The sequence below is a fragment of the Papio anubis genome, chromosome 1, assembly GCF_008728515.1.
Source record: "Papio anubis isolate 15944 chromosome 1, Panubis1.0, whole genome shotgun sequence".
NCBI classification, from domain to species: Eukaryota; Metazoa; Chordata; class Mammalia; order Primates; family Cercopithecidae; genus Papio; species Papio anubis.
In genome coordinates, this window is record NC_044976.1 from 48,482,852 (window position 1) to 48,498,498 (window position 15,647).

Sequence of the window (15,647 nt, forward strand, 5' to 3'; positions counted from 1 at the left end):
TACATGAAAATATCTATCAGAATTATCTCTCACATTTGAACAGTTTAAAATTCACAAGCCATGTCCACACAACTATCAAGATGAATATATATGTGGTTTCCACAGTCCTAATGACACTTATATAAAGGCTGTGAGGGTTGTGGGAATGTCGGTGTCGGAGGAGTCAATAAGGGCTAAGAAGAACAAAAGAACTACATTAAGTATAGGGAGATGGAAAATAAAGAGAAACATGTGGGTTCTACTCAGACTGACGTTATAGCTTTATAATCTTGGGCAAATCATTTAAACTCATTGAGCCTCAGTTTCCTCTTCCAACAAACAGACAAAGGTCCTGCCTACCACAAAGAGTTGCGCTAAGACACAAATAGGGCGATGAATGAAAATGCATTTGATGAGTATAAATCCAGCCAATAAAAGAATCTAGCATGGTTTAGAATAATTCACTTAAGCAAACATCTCCTATGCCTCTTCTGAGCCAGGCTCTGTGCAGATGCTGAGGATAAAGAGACAAACATAACACTATTAAATTGAACCACATTGGTCAATTTAAATTTTAAATAAAATTTAGAACTCAGTTATTTAATCAGAGTAGCCACTTTTCAAGTGCTCAATACCTACATGTAGCTACTGGCTACCATGTTGGACAACATATGTATAGAACATTTCCATCACTGCGGAAAGTTTTGTTCATCAAAATTGATAGACAAATGCCTACTGGGCAGAGGAGATGAAAAGCCGGGAAAACCAGCTTGCTGACAGGACCAAGTTCAGTTCTCCTCTATGTCAGCTATTCCTCAGGAAGCAGTGCAGGAGGGAGTATAGACTTCTTCACTACTGCTGGAGTCCTCAGAGACTTCCCTTTTGTTGTGTGAAATAACACAGCATGGGAATTGGGGGGAAAATATCCCCCACATGGGCTCCTGGGAATTGGTTTCCCCATGCTACCATTCATATGTCCCTGGGAGGTCTGTCTCCCCCAGAGACCTCCTATGATTTCTGTCTCCACAGAAAACACCAACCCACAACAAGGGTGCCTTCTTTCAAGCAAAATATACCCTGTAGGATTCACCCACTCCCTCCATAAACATTTACTAAAATGATACCTTCCATGTGCCTGGCCAGTAAGTTAGATGCAGAATGGAATGAGATACATATTTAATTTATAATCATATTTTTACATGCACAAACTCATTTCATTCTCAGAGCAGCATTATGATATTGGTATTAGTATCAGCCTCTTGTACAGAAGACAAAATTGAGGCTCACAGAGTTTAAGTGACTTATACAAAGTTTCAGGCAGAAAGTAGCAGACTCAGGAAAGACTGAAACTATGCTAGGAAATTCATCTATGTTATCTCATGTAATTTTCAGACCAAAAATACCATGCCTTTGAAGTTTACAAACTAACTAGAAAGAAAGGATTAACGTGCACAAATTCAGTTTACAATTAATTTCTAAACAATGTGGTAAGAGCAATGACACAGGCATGCTCAGCAAAATGGAGGAGCACCAAAGAGAGACCCCCCTGATAGGCATCTATAGGCACAGCCCACCAGAAATATTCAAAATAGCCAATCCTAAATGTTTACTCTGCTATACCTTACATTTCTCACAGAAATCCCAATAAAGGCTTTGGCCTAGGATTTCCCCTTGCTCCTGTGTTCTGACATCAAACCAAAACCTGGTGTTTCCCCTGTGACCCTTCATGGCATAAACTTCTTTCCGAGCCTTGTTCTCGTTTACTCCTGTGGCCACACCCACTTAATCATACCACATCCAATATTTATGTTCTTAGGACATACTTGTTATTCTGCCCTTCAATAAACAGGCTATTGTTGTTTACTCTTTCCATGTAAAATTTTAAATCAGCTTGCCTAATTGCAAAAAACGAAAGAAAGAAAAAGTAATAATGTTGCTGTTATTTTATTAGAATTGTGGTAAATTTATAGATTAATTTAGGGAGAAATGACATCTTTATGATACTGAGTTCTTTTATCCAGGTACATGATATGTCTTAAAATCTGTTTAAGTCTTCTATGTCCTTCAGAAATATTTAACAAATAGTTTTGTTTGTTTTTTGTTTGTTTGTTTGTTTTGAGACATAATCTCTGTCACTGAGGCTGGAGTGCAGTGGCACGATCTCGGCTCACTGCAACCTCTGCTTCACTGGTTCAAGTGATTCTCCCGCCTCAGCCTGCTGAGTAGCTGGGACTACAAGCATGGACCACCATGCCCAGCTAATTTTTGTATTTTTTTTTTTTTTAGTGGAATCTGGATTTTACCATGTTGGCCATCTGGTCTCAAACTTCTGACGTCAAGTGATTCGGCCTTCCAAAGTGCTGGGATATGCGTGAGCCACCACACCTGGCCAAAACATTATAATGAGATATTTTATATACATTTTCATACTATGTCTTTAAAATCAGGTTTGTGTTTTACACTCATAGCATGTTTCAATCTGAATTAGCCACATTTCAAGTGCTCAGAAGACACATATGGCCGGCAGCTACCATATTGGAAAGCACAGGTCTAAACACTCTAATTAAAAGGCAGAGATTGACAGAGTGAATTGGGGGAAAAAAAAGAAGCGAGACCTAATTCTATGCTGTATACAAGAAATTCACTATAAATATAAAGGTATATATGGGTTAAAATAAACAGAAGAAAAAACAGACTGTACAAACACTTATCCAAAGAAGGCTAGATTAATATCAAAGTAGACTTCAGAACAGAATATATTGCTAAAAAGTTTAAAGAGGACATCACATAATTATAGAGGTCTTTTCAGCAAGAAGATAGATAACATTATTCTTAATAATGAATTACTGAATGCTTATGGTATAAGACCTAAAAATAACATTTTATGCTGCCTTCACATGTAGTAAAAACAGGAGGGCCTGGAATTACCTAACCACAAGTTCTCCTCCCCATTCTTCTCACACAGATAAGGTCCCCAAGTCAAAAAACCCTCCTTATCAAACAGATCAGGTATAGTTCCTGATTATCCCTGAGTGGTTTCAGTTCCCTACCAATCCGTAGAAGTATTCAAACAAGCCAATTAAATCCTCCCATAGGAACCAGGGAAGCACTCAACCCTTTTGAAACTACAAAGCCTGCTTCTTACAGCTACTGATTGTTCACTGTGTTCCTGAGTATAACCTCCATTTGGCCCTTTAATGGTGTACAATGTCATCTTCTCCTGGGCTGTGAGTATATGTGACTAATAAACTGCTCTCAATCTCATCTGTCATGTCAGGTGTCATGTATTCAGCCATTCCCATAAGGCCAAGGCAGGAATTTCCCTCACCAATGGGGTGAAAGGGAAGTAATTAATGCTTTCCTCTATAAATCAGGAAGAAGAGAAGGATGTCCACTGTCAACACTTTTATTTAATATTGCACTGGAAGTCCTAGCCAGTAGAATAAGACAAAAATAAAATTCAGATAGACTGAGAAGGAAAATATAAAAATGTCTATATTTACAAAAGACATGTCTATATACTTAGAAAATCCAAAGGAATATACAAAAAGCTATTAGAACTAATAAGTGAGTTTTCTATATGCATATGTCAGTTGCATTTCTATATACTAACAAAAAACAAAACTTCAGGTTAAGAAAATAATACTATTTACAACATAAAAGCACAGATAAATTTAACAAAATATGTTCTAGACTTATACAGTGAAAGCTATAAACTATTTTTGAAAGAAATTGAAGAAGACCTAAATAAATGAAGATATACACCGTGTTCATGGATCAGGAAACAATATTGTTAAGATGTCAATTATCCTGAAACTTATCTATAAGATTCACTATCCAATAAATATCCAATAGCTACATGTAGCTATTTAACTTTATATTAATTAAAATTAAACTAAAATTAAAGTTCTTTGGTCAAACTAGCCAAATTACAAGTTCTTAATAGCCATATATGGCTAGTGGCTACCACATTAAACAAAGCAGATAAAGAATAGTTCTCAGCTGGACACAATGGCTCACACCTGTAATCCCAGCACTTTGGGAGGCCAAGGCAGGTGGACTGCTTGAGCTCAGGAGCTCAAGACCAGCCTGGCCAACATGGCAAAACCCCATTTCTACTAAAAATACAAAAATAAGCCAAACATGGCAGCGCATGCCTGTGGTCCCAGCTACTCAGGAGGCTGAGGTGAGAGGATCACTTGAGACCAGGAAGCAGAGGTTGCAGTGAGCCAAGATCACACCACTGCACCTCAGCCTGGGCAACAGAATGAGATCATCTCAAAATAAATAAATTAATTTAATTTTTAAAGAAGAATAGTTCCATAATCACCAAAAGTTTCATTGGACAATAGCAATTTATAAATTCAATGCAAGCTCCATCAAAATTCCAGTCATTAAATAACTTTTATAATTAAAAATGACAAGCTAATTTTAAAATGTATATATAAATACAGGAACTAGAAGAGCCAAAACATTTTGTAAAAGAAAAACGTACTAGGCCGGGTGCCTCAGTGGCTCATGCCTATAATCCCAGCACTTTGGGAGGGCGAGGTAGGTGCATCACTTAAGGTCAGGTGTTCAAAACCAGCCTGGCCAACATGGTGAAACTCATCTCTACTAAAAATGCAAAAATTAGCCAGGCATGGCGGCCAGTGCCTACGATCCCAGCTACTTGGGAGGCTGAAGCAGGACTGCTTGAACCCGGGAAGCAGAGGTTGCAGTGAACCAAGATCACACCACTGCACTCCAGCCTGGGCAACAGAGCAAGACTCTGTCTCAAAAGAAAGAAAAACATGCTTAATAATAAATTACTAAATTGGAGGACTTTCACTACTTGGTTTCAAGGTTTACTATAATACTACAATAATATAAACAGCATCTGATTTGCATAATCACGTAACATACAGCATATAGACATACTTATAGATCAATAGAACAGAATAGCATCAAGAAAAAGGTCCATACATATATGGTACATTGATTTTTTTGACAAAAGAGCTAGGGTAATCAATGGGGAAAGACAGTTTTTTAAACAAATGGTAGTAGAGCAATTGGTTATCTATATGCAAAAGTAACATGAACTTGGACCAGTACCTTTACCATATACAAATAGTAACTTGAAGTGGATCATAGACCTAAAACTAGAATAAAAACTATAAAACTTTTAGAAGAAAGCATCAACAAACATTTTTGTGACCTTGATTAGGCAGAGTTCATAGGACACAAAAAGCATAACCATAGAAAAAATTGATAAATCAGACCTCATCAAAATTAAAAATTTCTGCTCTTCAACCCAGTATTAAGAAGACAAAGACCAACAACCCAACTATGGACAAAATGGTTGAGCAAGAAGATATGCAAATGGATGATAAGCATGTGAAAAGATGTTCAATATCATTAGTCATTAGGAAAATGCAAGTTAAAATCACCATAAGATACCACTACCAAACACTATAATGGTTAAAATTTCAAAGACTAAAAATACCAAATATTAATAAGGATGCAGAACAACTAAAACTCTCATATATTGCTGGTGAAAATGCAAACTTGCACAGTTACTTTGGAAAACAGTTTGGCAATTTCTCTCTCTCTCTCTCTTTTTTTTTTTTTTTTTTTTTTTGAGATAGTCTCACTCTGTCAGCCAGGCGGGAGTGCAGTGGCACGATTTCGGCTCACTGCAACCTCTGCCTCCCAGGCTCAAGCAATTCTCCTGCCTCAGCCTCCTGAGTAGCTGGGATTACAGGCATGTGCCACTCACATGCCCAGCTAATTTTTGTATTTTTGGTAGAGATGGGGGTTTCACCATGTTGGCCAGGCTGGTCTCGAACTCCTGACCTAAGGTAATCTGCCCTCCTCGGCCTCCCAAAGTGCTGGGATTACAGGCGTGAGCCACTGTGCCTGGCCAGCAATTTCTTATAAAGTTAAACATAGCCTTATGACCTAAAAATTATATTCCTAATTATGTACTCAAGACACTAAAACCAAGTTGCGGATATAAACATGAGCTAAATAAAAGTGGTAAATCCAACTACCAAGAAAAATGTAAGTGAGGCTGTTGGCCTAACAAGGAAAGGAAGAAAACTTGCAGCAGATGGAGGGACTGTATGTTGGAGCAATAAAGAACTAAGGAGCAGGTAGTTTTATTAACTTTTTTCCCAGACCATATGACTATCTGCAGGGGTCTCCCAGCAATGTTTAGAGGCATAGGAAATTATTTTCATGTTATGGACTGAATGTTTGTGTTCCCCCAAAATTTATATGTTGAAGCTTTCAATGTGATAGCATTTGGAGTTGGAGATTTTGGGAAGTAATTAGGTCATGAAGGTGGAGCCCTCAAGAAGAATAGTACTCTTACAAGGAGAGGCCAGAGAGCTAGCTAGCTATCTTTCTACCATGTGAGGATACAATGAGAAGTTAGCAGTCTGCAGCCTGGAAGAGGTCTTCAGCAGAAGCCAGCCACACCAGCACCTTGATCTTGGAATGCCAGAATTCAGAACTGTGAGAAATAAAATTATGTTGTATATAAGCCACCAGTTTATAGTATTTCTTATAGCAGCCTGAGCGAAAACACTTCATGTAGAGAGAAGATATTTAATACCAAATATTAAAAAGAAAAAATTTAAAGATGAGCATGAGTGAACATAGCTAAGTTAATGAGGAGGGTCTCCTTGATTACATGAACACATATAAGTGCTGGATAAAATGTTAAAATTTTAAAACATGGCTGAATTCAAAAGAAAGGAAAATATTCTGAAGTTACAAGGAAGCTTGAAAGATCATGTTCTTCATTAATACGTTCCATTACCTCCCAGCTTCCCCCATACCAAGCTCTCAGATTCAATCAATAACTTAAAGGCAGCCTAATTTGATGGGCAGAGTATTGTCTCAATGATGGCTGGGGTGGAGTACTATCTGAATGAGTCAGACTTGATATTGACTTGAGGAAACTCACAGCCTAGGGAAAGAGACATTGTAGCAATTTAAAAATGGAGAAACCTGTCTCCTTACTAGCTCCTATCTCTCAATCATGGTAACTCATGCCATCAAAGAGGATGTAATTGACACTGACACCAGTCTTTCTGGGTAGCAAAGAGGAAGAGCCAGTGACAGCTGGTTTAGTGTGTTTGAAATATAAACCGAGCTCAGGAGAGCACCAACAGCTTCTTAGCACAACAATATCATACTAGGGGCTACTCTTCTGAAAGGAGCAAAGCTAAATGCAACTAATAGAAAGGAAATGCTGTCCTTACTAATTTTTTATTGTCTCCAAGAAATATGAATGCCCAACCCACTGCCTTAGTGAAATGTGATAACTTCTTGGGAAGCAAGTGAGGAAATCAACAGTGATTCATTGATCTTATAATGGCTGAGAAGGGTAGGAATTGATGGAAAATTGACCCAAACCTGGTATACTGAAAAGGTCAGAGAGGCAGACTGTCCTCCTTTAGAGATAAGGAGCACAGTTCCTAAAGGAGGGAATGAGAACATGGCCCTCACGGATCTGGAAGGAGATGGAGTTAAAGAAGAAAGGTCAGGTAAATTGAGAAGGGAAAGAGGTCCCAAGGATGGAAATCCCCACAGAGGCCACTCTCTTTTTAAAGGCCCAAATCTGAAAAGCTTCCCCTTTTCCATCAAATAGACTGAAAATAGATGGGCTCCATTCTGTTTCTCCCACTCCTTGCTAGAGAGAACTCCTTAAAGAACTTTGTAAACTTCACATAATTCTTCATTTGGATGAGATTAGCAGGACAACGTTGTCCAAGAAGGGCCAGACCTCATTGACCTCCTAGTATCTAGGGACTTAGTGAACATGGGGCTCGCAAAGGCATTATGCCCATATATAAATTTTTTTAATTGGTATATTACACCACATACTGTTTATGCCTTAGTTTCATAACTTAATGTTAATTCATAAGAATTTCTTCATGTCATGAAATATTCTTTGAAAACATTACTCTTGTTGCTATAAAATCATCATAAAGGTGCATCATAACTAATTAAAGCATACCCCTCTTGGATATTTGAGTCCTACTTTTTTTCTGTTGTAAATAATGCTGCAGTGAACATCTTTGTATGTATACCTTTTGTCATCATTTCGTCACTTTCTTGGTTTGCATTTCTGTACATGAGGTCACTGGGTAAGGGGTATGAAGCGTACAAGGCTCTTGAAACGTATTGACAAATTGTCCTCCCCAAAGACCTCATCCCTTTATGTTCCCACTGTCAGAGTATGCAAGTACCTGGCACATGATGCCTTTGTCAACATTCTGCCTGTGATATTACAGGAGAAAATGTTTTATCCAATTAGCCAGGACACATCTGCCCAAATGAAATTTGAGAAGTTTGGTTTAAACATGGAAACATGAAAAAGCTAATTGTACTTATCACAGATGTGACACCTGCAGAAAAAGAGAAAAATTGTTTTCAACGTTTTATTTCTATCAGGAGAGAAGGTTTATGAACCCCAGGCTTCATTTCTCTTTCCGGAAAAGAGTATATGGTATGAATTAGGTATGCTGGATTCTCTGTGGTTAACTGGAGAAACAGATAAAGATCTCCATTTTTCCTCATGTTCATGCCCTTAACTGGTACTTATTTACAGGGTATTTGGAAGAAGACAACGTAGGGCTTGTAAGCCTAGTCTATTTTAATGGCATCAGATGTTTTGATTCTTTAAATTTATTGAAGGATTAAAAGAGTTGGAGCTAAAGGGCTCTGAACACTCATTTTGCTACATCCCCCAGTATCATTCAAATCTTACTTTCTTACTGATGTGACAAAATATTTAAACACACTGAGATTGAAATTCTAGGGAATAAAACAAGGCTGTTGCTGCCTTGTTCAAGGAAGTGAAGACATTTAGACTGAACAGGAGGCCATAGAACCTAAATTATTCCAAATTTTAGTGTATTAGAGTTCTATCGTGGAAATGGAATGACTGTTTCAGAAGAGATTTGTAGATCATGATGTCAGTGAATCTAAATTTTAAGAATTGCTCTTGGAATGCAAACCTTAGGATGTGATCAAACATATATATATAAGTATCTCCTCTGTTTTTGTTTTTTGTTTATTTCTTTGTTTGTTTTTTGACATGGAGTCTCACTCTTTGCCCAGGCTGCAGTAAGTGGCACCATCTCGGCTCACTGCAACCTCTGCCTCCCAGGTTCAAGCAATTCTCCTGCCTCAGTCTCCCGAGTAGCTGGGATTACAGGCATCCACCACCACGCCCAGCTAATTTTTTTGTATTTTTAGTAGAGACAAGGTTTCACCATGTTGGTCAGGCTGGTCTTGAACTCCTGACCTCAGGTGATCCACCCGCCTTGGCCTCCCAAAATGCTAGGATTACAGATATGAGCCACCATGCCCAGCCTCCTCTATTAGTTTTAAGAGGAGATGATTGATATAAAAGTTAACTATGTCCAGTAGAGTCATAATATCCCTGAAACCATGTAGGCAAGTATATAAATCCCAGAACTACATGGAAATTTATGACTGTGTAATGAAACACTAGGCCGTAATTTTTTTATAAAACATTCAAAAAGCAGAATATCACAATTAGTGATATAAATCTGGAATTAGAATGTAGATGTTCTCTGATTTAATACACACAACAATTTTTAAAAATAGTTTAGCCTGCTAAAAACATATATACTCACAAAATAGATCAATGGCAAATACTATGCCTAAAACTGTATGTCTTTTTCCTAACAATAAATGTAATTAATTTTTACAAAACTTTGTCATATGACATCTTAATTCCACATTTTTGAACAACCTAAAGGTTTTACTTTCCATCACTGTATTTAAAAGCATGATACATATAGATAATGTTCTATTATAGGCATTATATAGGTTTGGAGAGCAATAAGTCCAGGTACAAATCCTGGCTCCATCACCCCATAAAGTTCTCTCCTTGACCTTTAAGAACCTACGTAACATGGAGAGGTGTGTCTTTGTGGTCTCACCTCCTACCACGTTCTTCCCCACTCATGATGCTTCAGCTACATAGGCCTCCTTGGGTTCCTCAAGCACCTCAAGCTAGCTTCCATAGGCCTCCTTGGGTTCCTCAAGCACCTCAAGCTAGCTTCCCCCTTCACAACCTTCAGTGTTCTCTCTGCTAGAACTACTCTCCCTTCATATCTTCACATCACTTGCTCTCTCACTTCATTAAGGCCTCTTTTCAAATGTCATCTCCTCAAAGAACCCTTCTCTGTCCATTCAATCAAAATAGCTCCCACCTTTGGTTACTCACAATCTCACTAATCTGCTTTTCTTTACTGTCTAAAATCATAAATTCTATTTAATCATTTGTCCATGTATTCATTGGCTTTCTTTCCAACAGTAAGCTCTGTGAGAACAGGAACCTTACCTATTTTGTGCCCTGTTACATATTCCATAGCTCAAACAACTTCTGATACACAGTGAGTGAACATTTAATAAATATTTTAATGAATATTTGAATAAATGAATGAACAAAAAATGATATGGGTTGGGCACGGTGGCTCATGCCTGTAATCCCAGCACTTGGGGAGGCCGAGGTGGGTGGAACATTTGAGGTCAGGAGTTTGGAACAATCTGGCCAACATGGTGAAACCCCATCTCTACTAAAAATACAAAAATTAGCCAGGCGTGGTGTTGGGCTCCTGCAATGTCAGCTACTCAGGAGGCTGAGGCAGGAGAATCACTCGAACTGAGGAGGTGAAGGTTGCAGTGAGCTGAGATCGTGCCACTGTACTCCAGCCTGGGCGACAGAGGGAGGCTCTGTCTCAAAAAAAAAAAAAAAAAAAAGTATGATAGGTCCATGTACAGATAATTGGAGAGAAAAAAAAAAAAAAAAAAGATCACCTAATTTAAACTTTCAGTTGAAACAGAGTGTAACCAAAGGAGATTTCCCAGAGGAAGGTAAAATGTGAGCTGAGTTTTAAAGGATAATTGGAAGAAAAAGGGGATCCTAGGTCAAAGAAACAGAGATGTAAGGACAGACGGAAGAAAACACAGCTTAAATACTAACTGCAGGTGATCTGAAATGACTTGACAATAAGTTGAACAGGAAAAAATGGCTTCTCTGTGAGTGGAGAAGTTGAATATAGTCCTAGAAGCTCTATGAATAATTTGAATACCAAAAGCAGTAAAAAACATTGTATTTCTAAAGCCCTCAAAGATGACCAAACTCATGTGGACTTTCTTTCTAACAGAGTTTACAGCAATACAGGAAGTTTAAAATAACATTTATTGGGGAACTCCTCATCTTCAAAATCCTCCGCATGTGCCCTGTTCACCTCCCTCCCATACACACTCTCCAACTAAGATCTGGCAGAAACTCAGGCCAGTCACCCTTTAGGACATCCAACAACATCCATAATTATAAGCCAGCTTCTCTGATGGGATTAGAGACAGATTCTGTATGGTGAGTTCATCTCACAGTAGCTGTATTTAATAATATCCAGTAATTGCTACTGTTACTACCTGTGTCTTGGCAGATGTTTTAAGTGGTAACCTCCTCCCAACCCTCTCCTCTCTCAGGTGCCACACAATAAATTGATTGTTAGAGATACAATTTCTCATGTATATATTTTTAATGCTGCTACAATTGCCAGCTTAACAGCCACATGTTTTCTGAATTTGCGGGCAGGGGGTGGGGGAAGAGTATATGCTTTGTAGCAGGTAAAATGGTCCAAACAAAAAACTATATCCCTGCCCAAGTAGTCTGTAATCCAAAAGCAAGAATAGGCAAGCTTCAGAACATAGCAGAACAATACCCACACAATACAGGCAGATGGAGTGGCATATGGCCACCACAGCTGGAATATTTTGTAAATGATCCCCAAACCATTGCTAGTCTTTGAACACTTCCCCAGTTCAAAGTACAGAACACCATCTATTATCAACAAACTCCTAAAAGCCAAATGAGATGTTTAAGGTAGCCTTGAGTAAAGGTCATATTCCTAAGTGAGCAGACCTAAAATAGAACGCTTTCTGACATAAAGTAAATTATTACCCATTCACATTACCATCCACCCTCAATGGTAACACATTCTGTACCCTTGTTGTCAGAGGCAAGCACAGTTTATTGACTTTTTGTGATAAGATGCCACTAACCAGTTAACCCAATATTAAATGGATATTTTAGATCAATGTTTTGGGTGGGCAAATAATGGAAAAGGGTGTAGCAATTATTCTCTTGCCTTATATTGACCAACCATTAAAGCCTGGTACTGTTTTTGCCTATTTTGTTTCTAATGTTTAGGAGCAGTAGAGAGGTAAATGGGATATGGTGAAAAGATCATTGAAACTAGGGAGATAAGCTGTAAAATTCTTAACGGGCCACCTCCTCTTTCTAAGCTCCACTTTTCTTTGCTATAAAATGGGAATAAATAGTTGTATCTCCTTCACTAGACTGTTTTAAAAATTAAGTAAGATGGTATAGGATCATCCAAATGTTAGAAGTTATTGTGTAACATCCATTGTTTCTGTGTTCTTCTGAATTTCTGAGGAAGCTCTTAAATGACCCTACAAGCACTTTTATTTGTTGAGTTTTTTAAAATATGAATTTCCATTTTAGAATAGCTTTAGATTTACAGAAAAATTGTGAAGATAGTATAGAGCATCCATATACCTCACACACAGTTTCACCTATTAACATCTTATATTAGTATGGTATCAATTTGTTACAATTAACCATCTAATATTGATGGATTAATAATTTAAGTCCCAATTTTATCACTGTTTTCTTAGTTTTATCTAACATCCTTTTTCTTCTCTAAGATCTCATGCAAGATACCACAGCCAACCTTAAATAACTAGATTCAGAAAATATAATTAAGGATAGAGTTTACTTGAACACAAGTATTAAAGGTGGCCACTTGGAAACATTGACTCCAAATGAATGGGGTCGGTTCCCAAGTGGAGAAGTTAAGGTTTCACTTAATAGGCAAAGGCAGAGACATTTTAGCAGGAATACATTTTCCGCATAGATCAGTGCATATATTACAGCAATTTGATTGGTTACAGATTGCTACATTCCGAGGAAGCTTATTACTTCAGAAGGAGGGGCAGTGATCTCAGGGAGTCTTATCTTCGGTGCTGTTTGGTCTTAACGGTTTTTTTTTTTTGAGACAGAGTCCCACTCTGTCACCCAGGCTGGAGCGCAGTGGTGTGATCACAGCTCACTGCAAGCTCCGTCTCCCGGGTTCAAGCGGATTCTGTTGCCTCAGCCTCCTGAGTAGCTGGGACTACAGGCACATGCCAACACGCTCAGCTAATTTTTGTATTTTTAGTAGAGACAGGGTTTTACCATGTTGGCCAGCCTGGTCTCAAACTCCTGACCTCATGATCCACCCACCTTGGCCTCCCAAAGTGCTGGGATTACAGGCGTGAGCCACCATGCCTGGCCTGGTCTTAACTATTTATGGGGGAAAAAAAGCAGAAGTTGCTACTTCATGTCATGTGACTCAGGCTGCAGAGCCACATCCCTCTCAAGGGTCAGAATAATTTAAAGTTTCAACAGTTTTAAGTATGAATTTTCTATTTCACCCCACATTACATTTAACTGACATGCCTCCATAAGCTACTTTAGCTTGTGACATTTTCTCTGACTTCCCTTGGTTTTGATGACATTAACAGATTTGGGGAGTACTGCTCAAGTTTTTTGTAAGATGCCCCTCTAATGGACTTTGATGTTTCTCTCAAGATTACACTGAGGATATGGGTTTGGGGAAGGAAGATTACAGATGCAAAGTGTCATTTTCATCACATCAAATGAAGGGCACATACTATCAACATGATTTATGACTGTTATTGTTGACCTTGATTACCTGGTTGAGGTAGTATTTTTCAGGCTTCTCCAGTGTAAATTTACCTCTTTCCATATTATATTCTTTGGAGAAAGTCACCATTTGCAGCTCACAATTAAGGAATGATAAGTTATGCTCCCTGTATCTGGTTTTGTTTTTATCAAACAAAAGTAGCATTTCCATGGGGCAGAACTTGCCCACTTGCAAGAGAGAGAATATTGGGGCTAAACAATATTTCTAAAGAGTTGGCATAAACTTACTCTTTTGTTAGAAGAAAAACTGTAGTAAGAGTTGTTTCCTGTTCCTTGCCTTGAAGATCATAAGCTCCTGCTTTTCCTTTAAGATAATTTTTATCTTAAAGGAAAAAAAAAAGTTTGTTAGGTTTGCCATTGAAAGCTTGAGGGGGCCTGTCTTCTTCGTATACTCCTGTATTTTCCTTCCTTTTACTTTCTTACCAGTATCTTCTTTAAAAGAAGAGCTCATACATTCATTTCTTCTTTTAGAACTTTCCACAATACTACTGCAAATATGTTGTCTGTATAATTTTCTGAGATTAAAAAAATTAGAATCCAAAACTTCTCTCTGAGGGAATATTACCTTTAAAGTTCAGGGAGGCATCAGAATCAAAGCAAAATCTACAATTTACTTCCTTACAACAAATTCTGGGAAGATAAAACTAGTAAGATACAAAAGGAAAAATCCGTTTCAAACTGATAATAAATATGCTGTAATAAGCAGAAAAAGGAAAACATGAGGAAATCATGAAAAAAGTTACTTTGTTTACAACAGTTGCATTTCCCTAAACCTCAGCAATATTGGGCAGCCAAAATCACTAAATCTTTGTATCTCAAACTTTCCTAAGCAAACTTCAATTCTCAGAATACTAGTCTCTGAGGCAGAATAAAAACACAATAAACATACAAACACACACAGTGAAATCTGACACAAGAAATTTAGAAAAATTAAACTAAGTCATCAATATTTTGTTTGAAAAGAAAGCTGTGTAGAGGTAAGCAACATTTTTCTAACGATAGTCAGGTGAATACACTGTTCTTGTATCTTCTCTAGCAAAAACATACACATATCAGGGAGAGAAATTTAGCACTTGGCTAACAAACCATTGAAACAATTTCTTTTTTAACAACAAAAACAAAACAAAATAAAAACAAAAATCCACCAAGATTAACAGCTTCTTTAGACAAAGGCAATACAGCATAGAAGATAAAATACTACTTTTGGAACTAGAAAGACTTGGGTTTAAATTATAGCTTCTCCACTTACTCACTATATGGTCCTAGATGAGTTATTTAACCTCCCTGAATCTCAGTTTCCTTATTTGTGAAATAGACACATTAGTGCCTACCTTGTGTGTCCTTATTACAATTAGAGATAAGGGAGTTAGAAACATAGCAAACAGTCTAACTGATACATAGCAGGCTCTGAATTAGAGAAAGAGAAGACGCTATCCCTATCTTCACCTGCTTAATAATCTAATAGAAGAAATGGAGATTAACCAAGGAATAGCAAAAATAAATGTAAAATTATCAAAATAATAAATTCTACAAAATGACTCAGAATTATTGAGGTATCATGGGAACTACACGGCTGGGAAAAGAAGTGTCTATTCTGTCATGGTGAATGGTAGTTTCATAAATTTTCTTTGTTTTTAGAGTTACCTTGATTTTAAAAATTATAATGTTTAAACAGCTAAGGAACAGATAAGCTGCGAGATATAAATCATAATTTCACTAACTGAATGTATTTTCTCACTTTCTCACAGTTTTTTTCCCTTGGAAACACTGGGAAGGGACATAGGGTGGCATGAGAGAACACTAGATCCCCGTATACTCCTCATGGAGATCCCGCCATTATGCG